The sequence below is a fragment of the Pongo abelii genome, chromosome 8, assembly GCF_028885655.2.
Source record: "Pongo abelii isolate AG06213 chromosome 8, NHGRI_mPonAbe1-v2.0_pri, whole genome shotgun sequence".
NCBI lineage: Eukaryota > Metazoa > Chordata > Mammalia > Primates > Hominidae > Pongo > Pongo abelii.
The window spans coordinates 132,767,803-132,787,775 of record NC_071993.2 but is presented as its reverse complement, the minus strand read 5'-3'; the positions used below and the strand labels follow the sequence as shown (position 1 = coordinate 132,787,775).

Here is a 19,973-nt window from a genome sequence, read left to right as displayed (position 1 = left end):
CTTGGCTCTTGCAGTTTGGCTGTCTTAATTTGTAATTCACGTTTGGCTCTGATAACTCACTGTCCTGTCCGTTTTCAGGAATGCTCCTGATGAGCAAGCATACAACTCACAAATTGCTTTCAAATGTAACAAAACAATTTATGAATTAAATTTAACAGGCCGGGCGCGGTGGCTCACGCCTGTAATCCCTGCACTTTGGGAGGCCGAGGTGGGCAGATCGCCCGAGGTCAGGAGATCGAGACCAGCCTGACCAACAGGGTGAAACCCCATCTCTACTAAAAATACAAAAATTAGCCAGGTGTGGTGGTGGGCGCCTGTAATCCCAGCTACTAGGGAGGCTGAAGCAGGAGAATCGCTTGAACCTGGGAGGCAGAGGTTGCAGTGAGCTGAGATGGCAACACTGCACTCCAGCCTGGGCGATAGTAAGACTCCGTCTTTAAATTTAATAATGAATTAAATTTAACAGTGAATTTGATATAATAGTGTATTTTGTAGACATTTACTTCAACATGTATTGATTTTGATTTTTATCATTTTGTTTGAATGTTGCAGCCAACAATTCTTTTTTGGTTTTTGCAAGTTATGCATTGTTTTTTATGGTGAAAAGTTGAACATAATATCTAACACTAAGAGGAGGATAGTCAAATCTGGTTTTGGTACAAAATAAACCCTGTGCAACCATAAACTTGTTTTTCAGGAATATTTAAGAACATTTAAATTGCATATCATATAATGTTAAGTGATAAGTGAAATTTTAAAAAGCCAATGTGTGGCCTAGCGCGGTGGCTCACGCCTGTAATCCCAGCACTTTGGGAGGCCGACGCGGGTGGATCACGAGGTCAGGAGATGGAGACCATCCTGGCTAACACGGTGAAACCCCGTCTCTACTAAAAATACAAAAACAAAATTAGCCAGGTGTGGTGGCAGGCACCTGTAGTCCCAGCTACTTGGGAGCCTTAGGCGGAAGAATGGCTTGAACCCAGGAGGCGGAGCTGGCAGGGAGCCGAGATCGCGCCACTGCACTCCAGCCTGGGCGACAGAGCGAGACTCTGTATAAAAATTTTAAAAAAGCCAATGTGCAATATGATCTTAATTTTAAAGACGTCTCCATTTCTGTCTCTGTGTCCACAAAACATCTCTGAGCCGTAAAATGAAGTGATTTAAAATTTATTCTTTAATATTTTCTTTTCCTATTTTTGTTTCTGATTATTATAATATGTAATTTTGTTAAGCTTTTACACACATATATAATTCAGCTTGTGATAATCTTTAAATTCTGTTGTTTTATTGTGTAATTGTATCTTTGTAAGAAAGAAATAGCAGTGATTCTTTTCTCAGGATTCAAATATTTTGCATGCTTCTTGAGAAGTGAGTGCCTAGACACGTGTTGATGATGCTTAGTGGGAAAATGTGCCGGAAATAGCTCGTGAAAAAGACAAAGTATGAAACAGAACCAGGAAGTCAGCACAGAAAAAGAGGTTGGCAGCACACAGAGGATAATGGGAGCTCTAAGGGTGACCAGGGACCCTTGGGACTGACTGTGGAGGAAAGCCTGAGTCGGGGCTGGGTCTCCAGCAGCCACACACAGGACCAGGATTACAGTACTGTAATTTAGTTCATAAAGAAGCATGATCCCTGGGGGCTGGAGCAATTGGGCACATCTGGGTTACATAAAATTTATATATGCCTCTTGCTCTAAGGACTTATTAATTTTTTCTTTTTCCCTAGTCAAACACTTTTACATGCTGCTGGAGCTCATAGTGGTCAGGAAAAATTTTTAAAATAAGTGGGAAAAAAACCCCACTTTTACATGGTGTAGTGTTTTTTAAAAAGTTATTGTCACTGTTTTTAATATAGGAAGTTGAAATATTTTGTGGGCAAACATGGAGGATAAGTCATTACTCTTAGAATTTCAAGTTTTCAGACACGAATTGATTTTCATTTTTATATTGTACCAGTGTCTGCCTGTTTCCTCCATCTCTGTCCTCCTGCCCCAGGGACCTACTTGGGATGTACCCCATCATCCATGGCCTGCTCTGCCTTGTGTGTGTAGTTATCCTGGCTCTTGTAGCTACCCATGGCTCTCACGTGTTTACCTGCCTCTTCAGTGCCTGATGCTCTAGCTACTAAGAGTGTTTGTTGAATGAATGAGCAGCATGCTTGTCTGCTGCTCCAGCTACTTGTTCCATAGCTCCACCTTTGCTGGTGCTTTCCTTCTGCCTAAAATACCTTTTCCTTCCTCACCTGGCTTCTCTCCTGACACCTCCGCCTCCTTGCCCCTCAGGGTTCCTTCCTTTGTTCCAGTTGCTTGTATTGCTTTATCCTGCACTTGTCACATTATAGAAAAATTACCTGTTTGTATATGCCTGCCTGTTTGTATGGGCCATAGTGAGCTAGTCAAATAAGACTGGGTTATGCTGATAAAACAAATGATCCGCAAGTGTCAGTGGCTTACAACTGGGTTAGCCAGAGAAAGAACAGGATGCAAAGTTAAATTTGAATTTCAGATACACAGTGAAAAAATTTTTAGGATGAGAATGTCCCAAATAATTTAGCGTAAGTATGTCCCATCTGATGAAGCAGCCTCAATCTGGAGCATTGCCAGTTGCAGTAGCAGAGAGACAAAAAGAGATTGGTGCATTGCAGACTAGCTCCAAAGGCTTTTGGTCAGAAGTGGCAAATATCACTGCCATTCACCTGTTTTTGGCCAAATAAATCACATAGCCAAGCTAAGCATACATGCGGCAGGGGAGACTGGACCCTAAGGAGGGATGTTGGTTATCCATAACCATTACGCAGTCTACCACAGGCATATATGGTGGCTTGGATAGGCTATGGGATGCCATTCACAAGGCTAAATTTGGTGGAGAAACAAGGCCTTTCGCAGAATCTTTTCAGAGTTTTGTGATGAGGGGTGTCTTAGTCTGTTTTGCATCATGATAACAGAATACCTACGATTGGGTAATTTGTTTTTAGAAAAGGTTGATTTAGTTCATGGTTCTGCAGGCTGGGAAGTTCAAGCACATGGCTCTAGCTTCTGGTGAGAGGTTTCAGGCTGCATCATAATATGACAGAGAAGATCAATGGGTAAATGGACGTGTGAAGAGAGGCAAAACCAGGTGGGTGTTCTGACTTCATAATAACCCACTCTTGCAGGAACTAACCAATTCCTGAGAGAACTAATCCAGTCTTGCCAGAGCAAGAACTCACTGCCATGAGAACAGCACCAAGCCACCCAAGAGGACAGAGCCCTCATGACCTGAACTCCTCCCATTAGGCCCCAACCCCCAACACTACCACAATGAGATCAGATTTCGGCATGAGTTTGGTGGGGACATATATATATCCGGACCACAGCAAGGAGTAACCTTGAAAATATTGTACCACACAGAGATCACAGATCATCAGTGGTAAAGCATTCAAAAGAATTGTCAAGCTTGAAAATGAGTTACTATATTTTCTTTTATAAGGAGTGTTCTACATTTTCTCATCTGTGATGACATGTATCTGTCATTAGGATGATACCCAGGAGAAAGTTTCACAAAAACAAACAGACTCAATCTGTTTCTTCAAAACAAAGGTGATATTTTAACAATGAATGGGAAAGTATTTGGGTTTTTTTTTTATTTTTATATATATATTTTTTGAGACAGAGTTTTGCTCTTGTTGCCCAGGCTGGCGTGCAGTGGCACTGTCTCGGCTCACTGCAACCTCTGCTCCTGGGTTCAAGCAATTCTCCTGCCTCAGCCTCCTGAGTAGCTGGGATTACAGGTGCCTGCCACCACGCCCAGCTAATTTTTTGTATTTTTAGTAGAGACGGGGTTTCACCACGTTGGCCAGGCTCGTCTCGAACTCCTGACCTCAGGTGATCCAACCACCTCGGCCTCCCAAAGTACTGGGATTACAGGCATGAGCCACTGCGCCCAGCCAGTATTTGGTTTTCAAAAGAATCTTATGGAGAGCATTTTTGAAAGTAGATGTTTGGAAATCTTTCCAACATTATGTGATTTTTGTCTCTAAAAATGATGTATATTGCTTATAAAAACTCATATCTGCATGCTTATCTTAGAAACTGAAATTCCTAACCTCTTTTAGAAATCTTCCAAATGGAGAGGTTGAGTTTTAAATATATTGAGGAATTCTAAGGAGGACAGTGGCGCAGTTCTGGCTTACTTAAGGCGTGCGAAGGGAAGAGAGCCAGCAGAGCTCGTCCAGAGGCAGCAAGCCTCATGTGCTCCTCAGCCACACCGTCAGGGGTTCGAAAAATCTGTCCACACTTAGTTGTTTTCTTTGATACTAGTTGTCCTACCCAGAACGCCCAGACTGATCTCTTTATCAGCTGCCAACTGATTTGTTTACCCCAAAAATATGCCTGCAAGATTCACGATTCCCAGGCTGCCAGCAGGTTTTTCTCTCTCCTATCTGTTATACATCCTGTTTTTAATTTTGTTCCATGACAACAGTCTATTGACCTTTTTTCTTGTATAAGTAAACAAATTGCATATAAAACAGCTACCTAAAAATCTGAGTTATTCCTTGATACTGTTTAATTGGTTTGTTAAAAAAAAGACTGATGGACTTCAAAGAAGATGGAAATTTAACTAATTAAATTTCAGTTAAAACCTGTGCATGATTTGTGCATACAACTGAAATGAGCAGTTTGATTTAGTAAACCCTGAGACCGGGTAATTTTTTCAAGTAGACTTGCTTATCTTTTGAGGGATTTTAAGTGATGACAGCCATTAAAACCACATTTTAAAATAAACTTGACTTGGAAGGAGACCTCAAACTGTTATACCACAAAGTTTTCAACAAAGATTCTCAAAAATAAAAGAAGACTATTCAGCAATTTTGCTCTTTTAAAAAAATTAATGAAAATAGAACTAATTTTCAGTCAATAAATTAAAATGTTACATTGTTTTCTACTTGTTTTATGTCAATATGTTAGTGACAGTATATCATTTAGAAATAAATAAATATACATTATATTGGGGTTGCATGTTCAGAATTTTTTTTTAATTTTAATATTTTTAGAGAGTGCCCAGGCTGGACTTGAACTCCTTGCTGGGCTTAAGTGATCCTCCTGCCTCAGCCTCCTGAATAGGTAGGATTGCAAGTGTCAGTTGCTTTACTCAACCAGAAATGTTTTTAATAATGGTGAATGATAAAAAATGTTTATAGATCATTGCTTCTAAAAAGACTATGTTAGACACACTGTGGTACCCAAAACCAAATGCTAGCTACTTTTTAACTCAAAAATAATTAGTCAGCTAATGATCTATATTTTGCTTTACAGTTTAACTTGACAAGAGTAGAAAAATGTCATGGTATAAGACAATGCAAAATGTAGGGACAAAGAAGAACACTTCCCCTTTCACCCTCTGAAGGTTTGCTGAAAATGAACTGAAAAAGGCAGAGCAACAGGAGAAAAGGCTTGCGTTTATTTTAACATGCGTACCATGGGGAATTGCAGAAGAGTAATGGCCTAATAACCCAGCAGGGTCCAGGGACCCTCTCTTCATAGGGAAGGCGGGGATGAGGTGTGTAGGAGTACATGACAAAAGTTCCTCTGAGCTCTGGGGGAGGTGTTGGGAAGGTGAGGAGTGAAACGTCACCTTGCACAAAGGTTGTCAGACCTGCCCTCGAGAATAGATGAGTAGTCTATCTGGCTATAGTGACAACTCCGTCTCTTCTCTTCTTTCCTGGTCATTTGATGAGATTCCTAAAGAGGGGGTCTTAAGACAATTGCCTTTTTTTTTTTTTTTTGGAAAGAATCTTTGTTAGATAAGAAAATTCCAGAGAGAGAGTCAGTCCAGTCCCTCCAGGTGCTTCTAGAAAGAGGATCAGAGAAACAAGGAGGTAAGGAAAGTCAGAAAGAGAGCTTGGGTCTAAGGTTGATTTCTAAAACCTTCCGATTTTCAAAGTACTCGGCATGCCGAAGCACTGTATTTTGGGGAATCATTTTCTGTACCCCAGCAAAACCTTAATATGCAATCTTTCAGTGTAATAGCAAGACACCCTTGGTTATAGCTATCTGACATTTAATCATTAACTGATAATTATTTAATTGCTGCTCTGTAGATTCATAACAGGCAGAGTATTTGAAGTTATTGAGACTATTTCGACTGCATTTGAAGGAGTTTATTTTCTGGACACCTGATGAACTCAAATTCTTTTGCTAGCTCTTAGCATTGACTTTTGGGATATAATGCAAGTGACTGCAGGGGTAGACTGTCTCTGCTAGGTATCACTTTTGCAACAGAATTGTTCTTAGAGTCTTTGTGAGTTTTCCTCTGAGGCTGATTAATACCCTAAATGAATCCTAGGAAGAGTTTCAAAGTCACTAATGTCTGCTCTTCAGGCATGTCGGTGGCTGGAACCCAGGCAGTTATTCATGCTGCATGTGCACCTTAAGCTAAGGATGAGAAGGAAAGAATTCTCAAATGAACTTTCCAATCAATCTGATAGAGACTGCTTGTGAGTTCCCCTCTGCCTTTCCAGTTAAGGGCCTGACCTTTGCAGACCCTGGTGAGTCATTTAGCTATTAAACATTTACAAGGAGGCTTCCAATGGAGAGAACAAAAGGACAGCACTGCTTAGTGCAAAAGCATCAAGTGTCAAAGCCACTGACTGGACCTTTTTACTAAACATTTCTATAACATTTATCTTCCCCCAGGCATTGAAGAGAAATATATTTTACTTTCTCAGTGTAATGCAGTCACAAGGGACCCAGTAATAGAATCCATTGCTCGTGAATGTTGGGCAGAATGGTAACTACTGGGTGAACCAAGGGTGTCATCCACATATGACAATTTTTTACGTATTTATTTACATGTTTTTTTCTCTCTAGGAAGTGGAGCCAGAATCCACAGATGTCATTATCCATCTGCACACTTTGTTTACTACCCAGAAGGCAAGAATATTGCATTTTAAAAGTGCCTAGACTTTTGTTCTTTCTTATCACAAATGACTTGGGAAGCTCCGACCACTCATGTTTACCCCGAGTGAAAGTCCCATTCAAAGCCTTGCTTCCTGGAGAGCTTTGAGATTCTGGTTCAAAAGGCATTTTATAAGCACAAAGTGGAAAAGCATCATTCATATTCATTTGCTGCTGCGGCATTTCTCCCTGGATTCTTCCTCTTGTCTGTCAACATTGGGCAAAAGGACTGGCCTCATCTACATTACAGATATCCTTGTGATGGTCTGGAGGTAGGAAAAGGACACCCAGCACAAGAGTGAGAAGGGAAACTCAAGCTCTCCTGTTGGAGAGTCTCAGGCTTCTTTATCCATAAAACTGATTGGACATAATTGGTGTGGGTTTATGATTTGTTTTGGAAAAACCTGAGTATGAAATCAATACCGTGCTTTGTGCATCTTGGCTGCAATGAGTGTTTTTTATGTGATCGCAGGGACCTGTGGGAGAGGCAGCCATCCGGAGGGCTCTCTGAGGGGTCATTTAGAATGCAACTGTTCTGGGCAGAGGATGGTCTGCACTGGCCTCCACCGCACAGGAAGGCTTCCAGAGTGGAGAAATGTCCACTAACGTGGCTTCTGTGAGGTGTGGGCAGCTCTTTTCTTGGTGTGGGGCTCTGTTTGGTGTGATGTAAGAGGTATCACAGGGCTTTCCTGTCCCAGAAGATCTTAGTGGATGACACCTGTGGGGGTTGCCAGCTGGATTAGGTGAGGCAGAGCACACAGCTCTACCTAAGGGGTCCCATTCTCATCCGGGAATATTCTAGGACATAGGGCACTACCCAAGAGGCAGAACCTGGAGTGGCATTATATGGGTGAAAGATCTGAGTGCCAGGTCCATATAAGTGAGCGGGGTTGGGGGGATCGAGGTGCTTAGAGAACAGGAGAGCTGCCACAGGAAGGGATGGTACCCACAGGGAGGAAGAACCATGTCTCAGATTCCTTCCTTTATACCTCTTCCTGGGACCTCCTCAGAGTCTGCAGATCAGCTGGTGCTTCTCCGTCTCCTGTCGTCTTCTTCAAATCTTTTCATCACAAAAAATTTTCAGTGTAAACCTAAGTAGAGAGAACAGTAAAAGGAACCCCCACGGGCCGTCACCATCACCCACCATCAACAGCGATCAACACATGGGCCGTCTAAGTCCGTCTTCCCTACTTTCATCCCCGCTCCAGATTATTATCAAAAGTAGCTCATCCCTAGTTATATTTCATTTAATCCTCTCTGTTGCATTTTTTTCTGGCCACATTCTTCTGTCTGTCAATCATCGTCTTAAGTCAGACAGTCTGGTGGGTTGGCTAGGAAAAGACTCTTTCTCAAGAAAGAGTTCTAAGTAATTTTGAGAGAAATGTTGCAGATTGACCAAACAAGGTATGCTTAATTTAGTTCAATTCAACAGTTACTTATTGAGTCCTAGGCTCAGTGCTGGATTCAACATATCAGTAAAACATGGTTTCTGGCCTACAGGGTTCAGTGCTCTAGTTCTGGGTGTGGGACGAGGACCAGAACAAGTATTCACTCAGGAAAGGCAGAATGTGGCCACTGGAAAAGGAAAGGTACAAGGTGTGGTGGAGGTTACAAGGCATGACAAACACACTGGGCTGAGAATGGTGACAGTGGAAGAGGATCAGGAAGGGTCGTGAAGCCTGAGGCATTGGAGAGGGACTTGGAAACCTGGGCAGACAGTGGGACAGTGACTGCAAAACACTTAAGCGTGCAGGTGGGAATGGCAGTGGGGGACAGGCGAGCCTAGCAGCGAGACCACATGGTGCAAAGGGCCCCGTGGGAGATCTGGGGTGGAGGAAGTAGGCAATTGGGCTCTCAAAGAAACCCTTGGGCTTTTTCTAGCTTAATAACTAAACAATTATTATTTCTAAGGAAAAAGAAAACTGGATTTCTAGAAACATGGCTATTAAAAAAAAACAACTCCAGACCCCAATTAGGAAACTGAAAGTAAATCAAAGTGGGCCTAATGGAAATTAGGTAGTAGGGGTAATAAAAGAAAATGCAGGTAGCTGCCTAAAATCCAGTGGACTCCAGGTCCACCAGCCAGGCACCACATTGTTTTAACCTATAAATGAAGTATGTCCATGACTCTCACTACATAAAATGGAAGTTAAGCCATAGTCCTTTTCCACTGTGCTCTGAAAATATACTGTTTTTGCCTCTAGCAAAGCAAATATATAGACAGAAAATTCCTAGCACTGCTTTCACGTGAGGGATGACAAAGGTGACAGACTCGGGCAAAATGTTCATATTCTATACGTGAAATGGAATGGTAACTTGATTTTTCAAAAGGATAAGATTCTCGTTACAAATTTAAGCATATTTATTAAAGAAAACTCAAATTAGTAAAATGTGAAAAGGCAAGGAAATTCATGGTCCCACTACCCAAATAACATTTTTTTTTCAGAATTTTGGTGTCATATAATGATTTTGGAACATGCTTTTCATACTGAATGGCTTCAATATTTTATCCCTGTTCTCTTCCACTGCGCCCCCCCCCAATTCATTATGATTATCAATGAGTTTGGGGAATCGTATTGACTTTTTTTTTTTTTTGAGACAGAGTCTCGCTCTGTCGCCCAGGCTGGAGTGCAGTGGCACGATCTCGGCTCACTGCAAGCTCCACCTCCCGGGTTCACACCATTCTCCTGCCTCAGCCTCCCAAGTAGCTGGGATTACAGGCGCCTGCCACCATGCTGGCTAATTTTTTTGTATTTTTAATAGAGACGGGATTTCACCATGTTAGCCAGGATGGTCTCGATCTCCTGACCTTGTGATCTGCCTGCCTCAGCCTCCCAAAGTGCTGGGATTACAGGCGTGAACCACGGCGCCTGGCCGGGGAATCGTATTGACTTTATTAAGAGTCAATTCTCTTTTGAACTCTGATTTCAGAAGGGATACAGGGAATCATCTCGATATAAGTGTTGATATAAAGTTTATTCTCAGATACTTGTGAAGCCAAAAACTCTGTGCTAACATTTGCAGGGCATTGAGAAAACTGCGCATGGAGGTCTGAATAGCATATGTCCAAATAGTTGAAGTTTTTATAGATTAAGCTAACTCATTATTAAAGAAAATCTGTTCTAGCCTCCTTCCTTGATAAATACACCTTCATAACAGCTGCCCCTTGGAAGCTATTAAATATGTTATATCCTCTTGCCTTCATAACAGCTGTCCCTTGGCCACCCCTCTGGGTTGGGGTGTGTATGCCAAGTCGTCTTGGGGACAGGCCCTAAAAGCAGGCTTGGAGCCATTAGGGCCGGTTCCCTGGAGCTCCAGGTGCACTTGTCTTCTCACCCTATGTGGGGAGTGGTGGTCAGAGCAGGGCCAGAGTGGAGCCGCAGCCTCATGGGGCCCAGGGCAGGCACCTCTCTGGGTCTGGTCTGAGTGAATCATTCCATATTTCCTATGTGCAGGTCATGTGCTGGGTGCTGGGAACACAAAGGTGAGTAAAAGCCGTCTAGTGGGGGCACACAGACTTTCAAATAAGTGCCCCCTAAAATGAAAATTTGCAACTCTGAGTTGACTCAGTCAGGAAAGTTAGGAGGAGGTCACTTTGCAAAGAAGAAAAGAGAATTTCAGGCAGAGAGAAAACTGTGGGCAAAGTCCTAGCAGCAGTGGAGAGCACAGTCAGAGTGAGGCATGAAAAGCTAAGAGGACATGGGTCTCAGGTGTGAGTTGGGCTGGACAGGCAGTAGGCACCAGATCAGGAAGGGCCTCTGTGGCCTTACTAAGAAACTAGGTCTATCCACAGTAAAAGGCTTTTAGCCAGGGGTCACATGATCAGGGGCAATGAGGCTAGACCAGACTACTAAATCAGTCCAGGCTAAACCTGTTCTTTTCCCCCCCCTTTTTTTTAGAAAAGCAAAATATTAGACACTCAAAGAAATGTGAAATATGTAAATATTAAGTAGACATTTGATAATATTAAGGAATTAATGTTTTCTGATTACAGTATTGTGTGTTTTTTTTAACTTTTATTTTAGGTTTGAGGGTACATGTAAAGATTTATTACACAGATAAATGCATGTCACTGGGTTTGTTGTACAGATTATTTCATCACCCAGGTATTAAGCCCAGTACCCAATAGTTACCTTTTCTACTGTTTCCTTCATTGTGTTCATAAGTTCTTATCATTTAGCTCCTACTTATTATTATTTTTTTTTTTTGAGAGGGAGTCTCACTCTGTTGCCCAGACTGGAGTGCAGTGTCGCCATCTTGGCTCACTGCCAGCTCCGCCTCCCGGGTTCACGCCATTCTCCTGCCTCAGCCTCCCGAGTAGCTGGGACTATAGGGGCCCGCCACCACGCCCAGCTAATTTTTTTGTATTTTTGGTAGAGATGGGGTTTCACCTTGTTAGCCAGGATGGTCTCGATCTCCTGACCTCATGATCTGCCCGCCTCGGCCTCCCAAAGTGCTGGGATTACAGGCATGAGCCACCGCACCTGGCCCATTTAGCTCCCACTTATAAGTGAGAACATGCAATATTTGGTTTTTGTTCCTCCATTAACTTGCTAAGAATAATAATTTGCCTCTAGCTCCATCTATGTTCCCACAAAAGCCATGAGTTCATTCCATTTTTATGGCTGCATAGTATTCCATGGTGAATATGTACCAGATTTTTAAATCCGATCTGTCATTGGTGGGCATTTAGTTTGATTCCATTAGACCTGATAATTCTTTGGAATAGTAGGGGAGAGGAGGAGATGGAGTGAGGCAGACAGGCTTCAGGGGGATGTAGAAAGTCAGATGGCCAGGGCTTTGGGTATGGATTGGGTTAGGAGTGAGGAGGAAAGTAGGTACCAGGCATATCTGGTTGGATGAACCATGTATTAGTCCGTTTTCACACTGCTATAAATAACTATCTGAGACTGGGTCATTTATAAAGAAAAGAGTTTTAATTGACTCAGTTCTGTATGGTGAGGGAGGCCTCAGGAAACTTACAGTCACGGCAGAAGGCAAAGGGGAAGCAAGGCATGTCTCACATGGCAGCAGGACAGGGTGGGGTGCTACACTTTAAAAACCATCAGATCTCATGAGAACTCACTATCAGGAGAACAGCATGAGAGAAACTGCCCCCATGATCCAATCACCTTCTGCCAGGTCCCTTCCTTGATAGGTAGGGATTACAATTCTAGATGAGATTTGGGTGGGGACACAGAGCCAAATCATATCAAATGGGATGGATGAGCTGGGGTCACTGAGAGAGGATGAGGACTGAAGTCCGGGGAGGTCATGAGCTGGCTTTGGGACATGTGCATTTTGAGATGCCTTTGGGACATCTGAGAGGGCAGCAAGTAGACACGAGCATGTACCACCAAGCTATGAAAAGAGGTTGGGGCCAGGCATGGTGGCTCATGCCTGTAATCCCAGCACTTTGGGAGGTCGAGGTGGGTGGATCACTTGAGATCAGGAGTTCGAGACCAGCCTGGCCAACATGGTGAAACCCCATCTCTGCTAAAATACAAAAATTAGCTGGGTATGGTGGTGGGCGCCTGTTAATCCCAGCTACTCGGGAGGCTGAGGCAGAAGAATCGCTTGAATCCGGGAGGTGGAGGTTGCAGTGAGCTGAGATTACGCCACTGCACTCCAGCCTGGGTGAAAGAGTGAGACTCACTCTCAGAAAAAAAAACAGGGGGAGAGAGGGAGAGATTGGGGCTGCAGATTTAAAATATGTAGGAGCCATCCCCATGGGAGGTAAGCCATGGAGGTGATACCTGGGGAAAGGTACCTGCCTGCTTACCTGGTAGAAATGAAACAATCCAAGCTTTCCAATGTAGTTGAGAACTTTAGAAATGAAATCACACAAGCAGTGAACTAAAATGAGACAGGCAAACCTTCTAGCAACCTTGCAAATCTGACATTTGTCACTGTAAACCGGCTTGTCATACACAAATCACTTGCAACCACAAGGAGGACTGTGGATCAGTTGGTCACTCTGCCCGGGTCTTTGTGTGCCTGTGACTTTAAATCAGGTTCTTGTTACTTGCACAGCATTTTGTGGTGTGTATTTGTAAATATATCTTGCCAGCATATTTTATGCTTCAGTTAATTTAGTTGACATCTAATTTAGTTGAAATATAAAAATAAAATCAATTTTCAGACGAAATACCCATAAAATAAGTGAAATGCTATAATAGGTTTCAAGAAATTAAAATGTAATATATTTAGGCTTCTATTCTAAAGCAATTTCATCTAGAATAGCAGATACTGTAGATGTAATTTTTTCTATGAATTCTTGTCAATTATATAATAAATGTTGCTACTATATATTGAGAAATTTATTGATTGGAGTTGTTTGTCATAAAAAAATGAAAATTTTTGTTGAGGTTTCCTTTAAAATGCCAAAGAACCTAAATATGAATACTTTGTATATTGATGTTCAGGCTGTAATTAAGCCATGACAAAGATTATTACTTTGGATGTAAACACTATCAAATTTTCATTGGGTGAGTTCTTTTTAAATTAATGTTGAGTTATGTTCTGTTTATTATCCTGTTTGCCTTACGTTTCCTGTCATTTTCCAGTTGTCTGCTTGAATTCTGTTTTTCAGTAGTGATTTAGCAACTGATAATGTATATTGATTTCAGTTTTGCTTCTAATTTACATTTGTATCTGTTTGGTTGATGTATTTGGCTTGATCATTTTATTTTTATAAGCAGTTGTACTATTTGTTAATTTAGCTAGATGATTAAATTTGGCTTCTAAAGAGAGTTTGTTTTAGAAAATAGTCCCTGAAGTAAATTAGTGTTTGGCATTTCCATCATGTCAAAGGAGTTGGTCTCTTAAAGATAACTAGAAATGTAACTCTGAATTCTTAAAAGTGGTTTTGTAATTTTAAACCTCTGACTATATGGAGCTGTATATTCCAGTAGGTGGTGCAAATCGACTCCATTTCAAATGGAAATGTAATTTAAACTTGTGATGTAACTGTTTTCACTGTAAAAATAATATTTCAACATGTTTCGCAACTGCAAAATTATTTTCCTCTCTTTCTAAAGGAAGCTTGATTTACCCTCTCAATGCTCATTTTTCTTATGGTTTATTCCTCAGGTATCATTCTGTTCATTGTTGTTACAGGAGAGATGAGAAGAAATTAGAGGGGCTAGAAGAACCAGCAGACCTGTTAAAAATCATGAATACAAAGAAAAGTCATTTGCTTCTGTGCTTCAATTCCATAATAAAATGAGTATAATGTCAGTATCAGTGTTCTAATAGTTTTTATATCCACATGATGAATTGATTGCCATGTTTTGTCTGTTGTAAAAATTCAGGTTATTTCACTTCTAGGAGTCTGATATCCTCACACAAGCACATAAAATATGTATACAAGGATATTCACTGCAGCATATTTTTAAAATTAATTTTTTTCTTTCATCCCAGTCATATATGTGCAGCAAAGTAGGATGATTAAGAGCAGGGCCTCTGGGCAGCCTGCCTGAGATGGAGGCCTTACCACGTGAGTATCTCTGTTTCCTTTTCTGCAAAATGCAGATCCTCACAGGTACCGCTACTGCATCATGGCAGTGATAGGAGGATTAAATGAGCATATATGTAAGTGTGCAAAGCATGCCTGGCAGGTCGTAAGCACTGTATCAGTGTTAACTCTACCTCTAAAGTAAAATAGCACTGAAAGGATTGCAGTGAAAGGCAGCATTCTCTTGCAGTATTCCTCCAGCCCCCGAGTATCGCTTCCTGGTGGTAAGCACTCACAACCCCTCTCCATGGCTGCTCCTGACAGTCACCATCATAACTTTAAATAGTATTCTTACACAGCTATTTTTTAAACCACTTTAACTATTTTAAGTGTCCAATTCACTAACATTAAGTACATCTACAGTGTCATGCAATCATCACCACTATCCATTTCCAGAATGCTTTCATCTTCGTAAACAGAAACTCTGTCCCCATTAACCAATAACTCCCCATTTCCCTTTGTCCCCAGGGCCTGGTAACCACTACTCTACTTTTTGTCGCCATAAATTTGCCTATTTTAGGTATCTCACGTAAGTGGAATCATACGATATTTGTTCTTTTGAGACTGGCTTATTTCACTTAGCATAGCGTCCTCGAGGTTCATCCACATTGTACAGAATTTCATTCCTTTTTAAGGTTGAATAATATTCTATTGTTTGTATATGTAACATTTTGTTTCATCTGTTGATGGACATTTAATTTTCTTCTGCCTGTGGCTACTGTGAATATTGCTGCTATGAACACAGGTGTACAAATATCTATTCAAGTCCTTGTTTTCAGTTCTGGGCAGCTATTTTTTGATGTGTCTGTTCTTACATTATCTTTTTACTTCTAAGCACGATAAATTAGATAGACAAGAACTTAACCATAATCAACTCCCTACCTTTCTACATACACTCCCAGTCCCCACTCCCACATAGCTTTGGTTAAAAAAACAGTGTTTTCTCTATTGAATGAAAATTCTCTTACCTTCCCTGGGACAGAAGGAACGAGGAAGGAGATGGTGTTCCTGGAACCCAGGGAGAACTGGAGCCTGGGAGGAAGCAGAGGGAAGTGGAGATGACGAGCAAGACTGCACCGGATGCCAGAGCCGGAAGGAAGCAGGGAAGAAAGATCCTGGCCTTCCTCTCCTTTCTCTGCCCCATCTCTTATAGCTCAAACCAGCTTGAAAGCCAGAGGGCGAAGGAACCCAGGCCATGCGTCCGCAGGGCCCAGGAAGATGAGAATGGACCAAGGAAAGAGGCCAAATGGAGCCCACCTGCACCCTTTTCTTCCTGAACTGCCCTCTCCATCACCAACTCCCTGCCAGTACCCACGGCCCCTGCTGCCAGCAGGAGGACACCTTCCCTGAGAGCAGCCTCACTGTGCACATGGACCTGGCAGGGAGGCTCACACACACCCACACTCAGAACGAGCACAGAAGCTTCTCCCAAGGCCAGATAGAAATGGCTTTTGGATTACCCGCCATTTGGGCAGATTATCTGCACCACTGCTTCTGTCCATTACTGAGGAGAGCCAGGAGGTATCTGGACTGTCCTTGGTGTTCTGGGATGACCTTGTGGAGAGCTGATTACAGTCTGTGTGCGGAAAAAGAAGACGTCTGCCTGCCATTCTTTTCCTCACACTGGTTCAGCGACGTTTGATCTCTGGCCTGTGGCTAGAACCCATATTAAAGAGCCTGTCATTGCTTGTGATTTTTCTTGGAAGACCAGAATTCAGATTGGAGCAAGGCTTTCCATCAGAGCTGTAGAGAATCCATATTTGCCTTTGAGCCTTCCCGGCTTCAATTTAGTACTTGAGACCCCTTCTCCATAGCACCCCTCTTCACCCTCATCCCAGCTATATGGCCCCTGGCTGTGCTTCCCTACCCCCAAGCCATTAGAAGGACAGCTACCAACACAGCTGTAGGTGTCTGAGCAGAAAAGAAAATGAGAGCGAGAGGCAGCCTCCAACGTCAGGACCTGCAAGAGTCGGTGGATACGCCAGTAATGGGAATTCGGGGTCTTCCTGGTGGGCTCCTTGGATTTGCACAGAAAACATGTGCCTCTGCCATAGCCTCCTCTCATGTCTCAAAGCCCTGACTCCAGGACTCACTTCCAGAGCCTCCGAGCTGTACCGCACCCGCAGCTCTAGTCCTACCCATTTCTGATGTCCTAGGCCCTTTTCTCCTTCTTTCTTCAACCACCACTGCATTCCCACATAGGCACTATCGTTTATAGATGAAAAGCTGATGCATGAAAAGGTTAAATAACTTGCCCAGTATGGCACATCTAATAAGCGGCAGTGCTAGGGTGCAAAACCAGGCTGGCTACCTCCAAAACTTGTGCTCTTACCTGAGGGTAACTCTGCCTCCAGGGCCATTCCTCGATGGGTTCCCAGGGCTTTGGCTGCTTGCTTGCTTGCTTGCTTGCTTTTCTTTCTTTTCTTTCCTTCTTTCCTTCTTCTTTCTTGCTTTCTTCTTTCTTTCACTTTTCTTTCTTTCTCTCTTTGTCTTCCTCTCATTTCTTTCTTTCTTTTTTTCCTTCCTCCCTTCCTTCCTTCCCTCCCTCCCTCCCTCCTTCCTTCCTTCGTTCCTTCCCTCCTTCTTTTTCTTTCTTTCCTTCTTTCTTTCCCTTCCTTCTCTTCCTTCCCTTCTTTTCCTTCCTTCCCCTTTCTCCCTTCCTCCTTTCTTTTCCGAGTCTCCTTCTGTTGCCCAGGCTGGAGTGCAGTGGCGTGATCTCGGCTCACTGCAACTTCCACTTCCCAGGTTCAAATGATTCTTGTGCCTCAGCCTCCCGAGTAGCTGGGATTACAGACGTGCACCACTACACCTGGCTAAGTTTTGTATTTTTAGTAGAGACAGGGTTTCGCCATGTTGCAAGGCTGGTGTTGAGCTCCTGGCCTCATGTGATCCGCCCACCTCCGCCTCCCAAAGTGCTGAGATTACAGGCGTGAGCCACTGCGCCTGGCCTGCTGTTTACTTTCTAAGTGTTGGGAAATTTTCCTGCTGTCTAAAGAAATAGTGAGGCATTAGCATTCAGGGAAAGAGCATTCTCTCTTTCCCACTGGAAAGAAACTTGTCCAGTATGGCACATCTCCATGGCGTCCTCTCACACTCAGCCTGGGAGGCCAAGTCTTCTTTCTTTCCTAGCTTCTCCCTCAATCTTCATTCCCTCTTAACAGCAAGAAGGAAACTTTATTGATTCATGTGCAGAAAGGTTCAGGGGTACTGCCGGGTTCAGGTGCAGGTTCAGCTCGAGTTGCCAGGACCCAAGACCCCTCAGCTCCTCCCACAGCCTTCTCCAAGGGTTGGCCTCATTCTCAAGGCATGGGCGTGGGAAGGTGGCAGCAGAAATGCCAGCCCATGTGCTTTTAGATTCAAATCTGTCAGGAAAGATTGAGATTCTCTGCCCAAATAAGAGTCTAGAACGGAGTTTAATTCGCTCTGATTTGGGTCATGTACCCACGGCAGAAGCAAACATTACTGCCAGGGGAATGGGCTGCTCTGATTGGCTGGTATTGGAGCAAGGGCAGAATCAACTCCACCTAAGCCATATGGAATGACAGTGAGGGGAAGATGGAGAGACAGTTATTGTTGGAAAAAGAGGGATGCTGGATGCTGGAGAGGCAAGCCCCAAATGGCCTCCATGCACCCAGTTCCTCCTGCCTCCAAGTCCCCCATGACTGCCCTGTAAATTCAGATCTGGCCCCTGTGACCCAACCCTGGTCTGGATCACTTGGCCAGTGCCCTTGGGACCTGCCTTAACCCCTTAGGTAAGAATCTGTCAGGCTGTCTATTTACTGTAAAAATTAGCACTGGATACTAAAGAAATCATGACAAGAGCTTTCAATAATGGAGAAGATTTATATGTAACACACACACACACACACACACACACACACACACACACAATTTATTTCTTTTGAGTCTGATTCCTGAGGGTGGAAGCTTTGAAAATTTCACGACTGTGTTTAGAGGAACCCATAAAGACACTTTAGCTGGTCATGGCCTTCCTGCTTAAAGATCTTATCAGGAATTTTACTGGAACTTGGAGCTTTATTATTACTCATTGTTTGACTGTAAGGCTTCCCTCTTAAGAGTCTGGGGTGAGGCCAAGCACCATGTCTCAGCATTCTTTAAGCTTTCTATGATTTCACATTCCATAATGCAAGGCTTATTAAAGTGGATTCCATAGGAGCTGACAGGAGAGCTTCTCTGCATGCCACAGGGTGGAATGACAGTGCTTCTGTGGCAATGTGGATGCATTCCTCGGTCAGGATTTGAAGCCTTGAATAGGGATCACCTATTATGCACTGTGGTATTTTAAGCACCTGATACAATTTGGAGGATTGCCGGTAGAACACTTTTTTGGAACGCATGCAAATTTATGATTTAACCGTAAGCCAGTCTGGTCGTCTCTATTCTTTGCAGACCATCACTAGTTCTCTGTGTTTTGTAGCTTAATTTCTACATCCTTCCAATTGTCTGGGTCTTGAATTGCTGCAAGATATTGATCATACATTACTTGGTTTGCCATACCTTCTTTTAAAAGAAATCGTCAAATTTTGTTTCTGACCACAATACAAATATATTCCTTATGGAAATCTGGAAACACTCACTGAAGAAAAAGAAACAAATAATTCTAAATATTTGTGTAATCTGCAGTTTTCCCATAATATGTGGATATATATTTACAAAAAGGATTATTCTATTTATGTATTTACTTTTCTTTTTAATTCTGCAGTTTTAGTTACTCAAGGTCAATTGTGGTCCAAAAATATTACAGTATTTTGACAGAGGGAGAGAGAAAAAACACATTCATGTAATTTTTACTATGGTATATTGTTATAGTTGTTCCATTTTATTATTAGTTGTTTTTATATCTTTGTCTAATTTATAAGTTAAACTTTATCATATGTATGTATAGAATGTATAGTATGTATGTATAGAAAAGAAAGTAGTATAAACAGATGTTCCTCAACTTACAATGGGGTTACATCTAGATAAACTTCTTGTAAATTTAACATATCTTAGGTTGAACACCATCGTAAGTCCAGGAGCTTACTGTCTGGGTATCACTTTTGCACCACTGAAAAGTTGAAAACTCACAAGTGGAATCATTCTATGTTGGGATCGTCTGTACTATGTGCGGTTTTAGGCATCCACTGGGCTCTTGGAGCATCTCTCCCTCAGATAAGGGGAGGACTACTATCAATTGTTTCAATTTTTTTCCCTAACAAATGCTGTAATGAGCATACTTAGGGATAAATCTTTGTGCAAATAGTTGGGTATTTTCTTGGGGTAAATTCTCAGGAGTAGAATTGCTGGATCATAATAAAATATGGATATTTGTAAGGCTTTTTGGGAGCCATTGCTACCCAATTACTTTTTGCTGCCAATAGCAATTTCTTAATTCTTTGTCCTAATGCCAGGCCTGGCAGCTCCAGTGAACAGTGCCTAAAGTGAGAGCCAACCTCTGTAGGTGAGACTTCCTGCTACAGCGGCAATTTGTTCTTTACAGATGAACTGGACTTTCAGGGT

General features: G+C 42.5%; 1 long non-coding RNA gene across 1 annotated transcript; it reads right to left on the bottom strand.

Annotated features, from left to right (window-relative positions):
* Positions 1–5,419: 5,419 nt before the first annotated feature.
* LOC129048386 (uncharacterized) lies at positions 5,420–18,932 on the bottom strand. Its single transcript, XR_008510699.2, has 5 exons — positions 18,764–18,932; positions 15,422–15,485; positions 13,992–14,099; positions 7,927–8,028; positions 5,420–7,655 (listed from the first exon to the last, which is right to left on the bottom strand). It is a non-coding gene; the product is annotated as an uncharacterized LOC129048386 (long non-coding RNA).
* Positions 18,933–19,973: the final 1,041 nt, after the last annotated feature.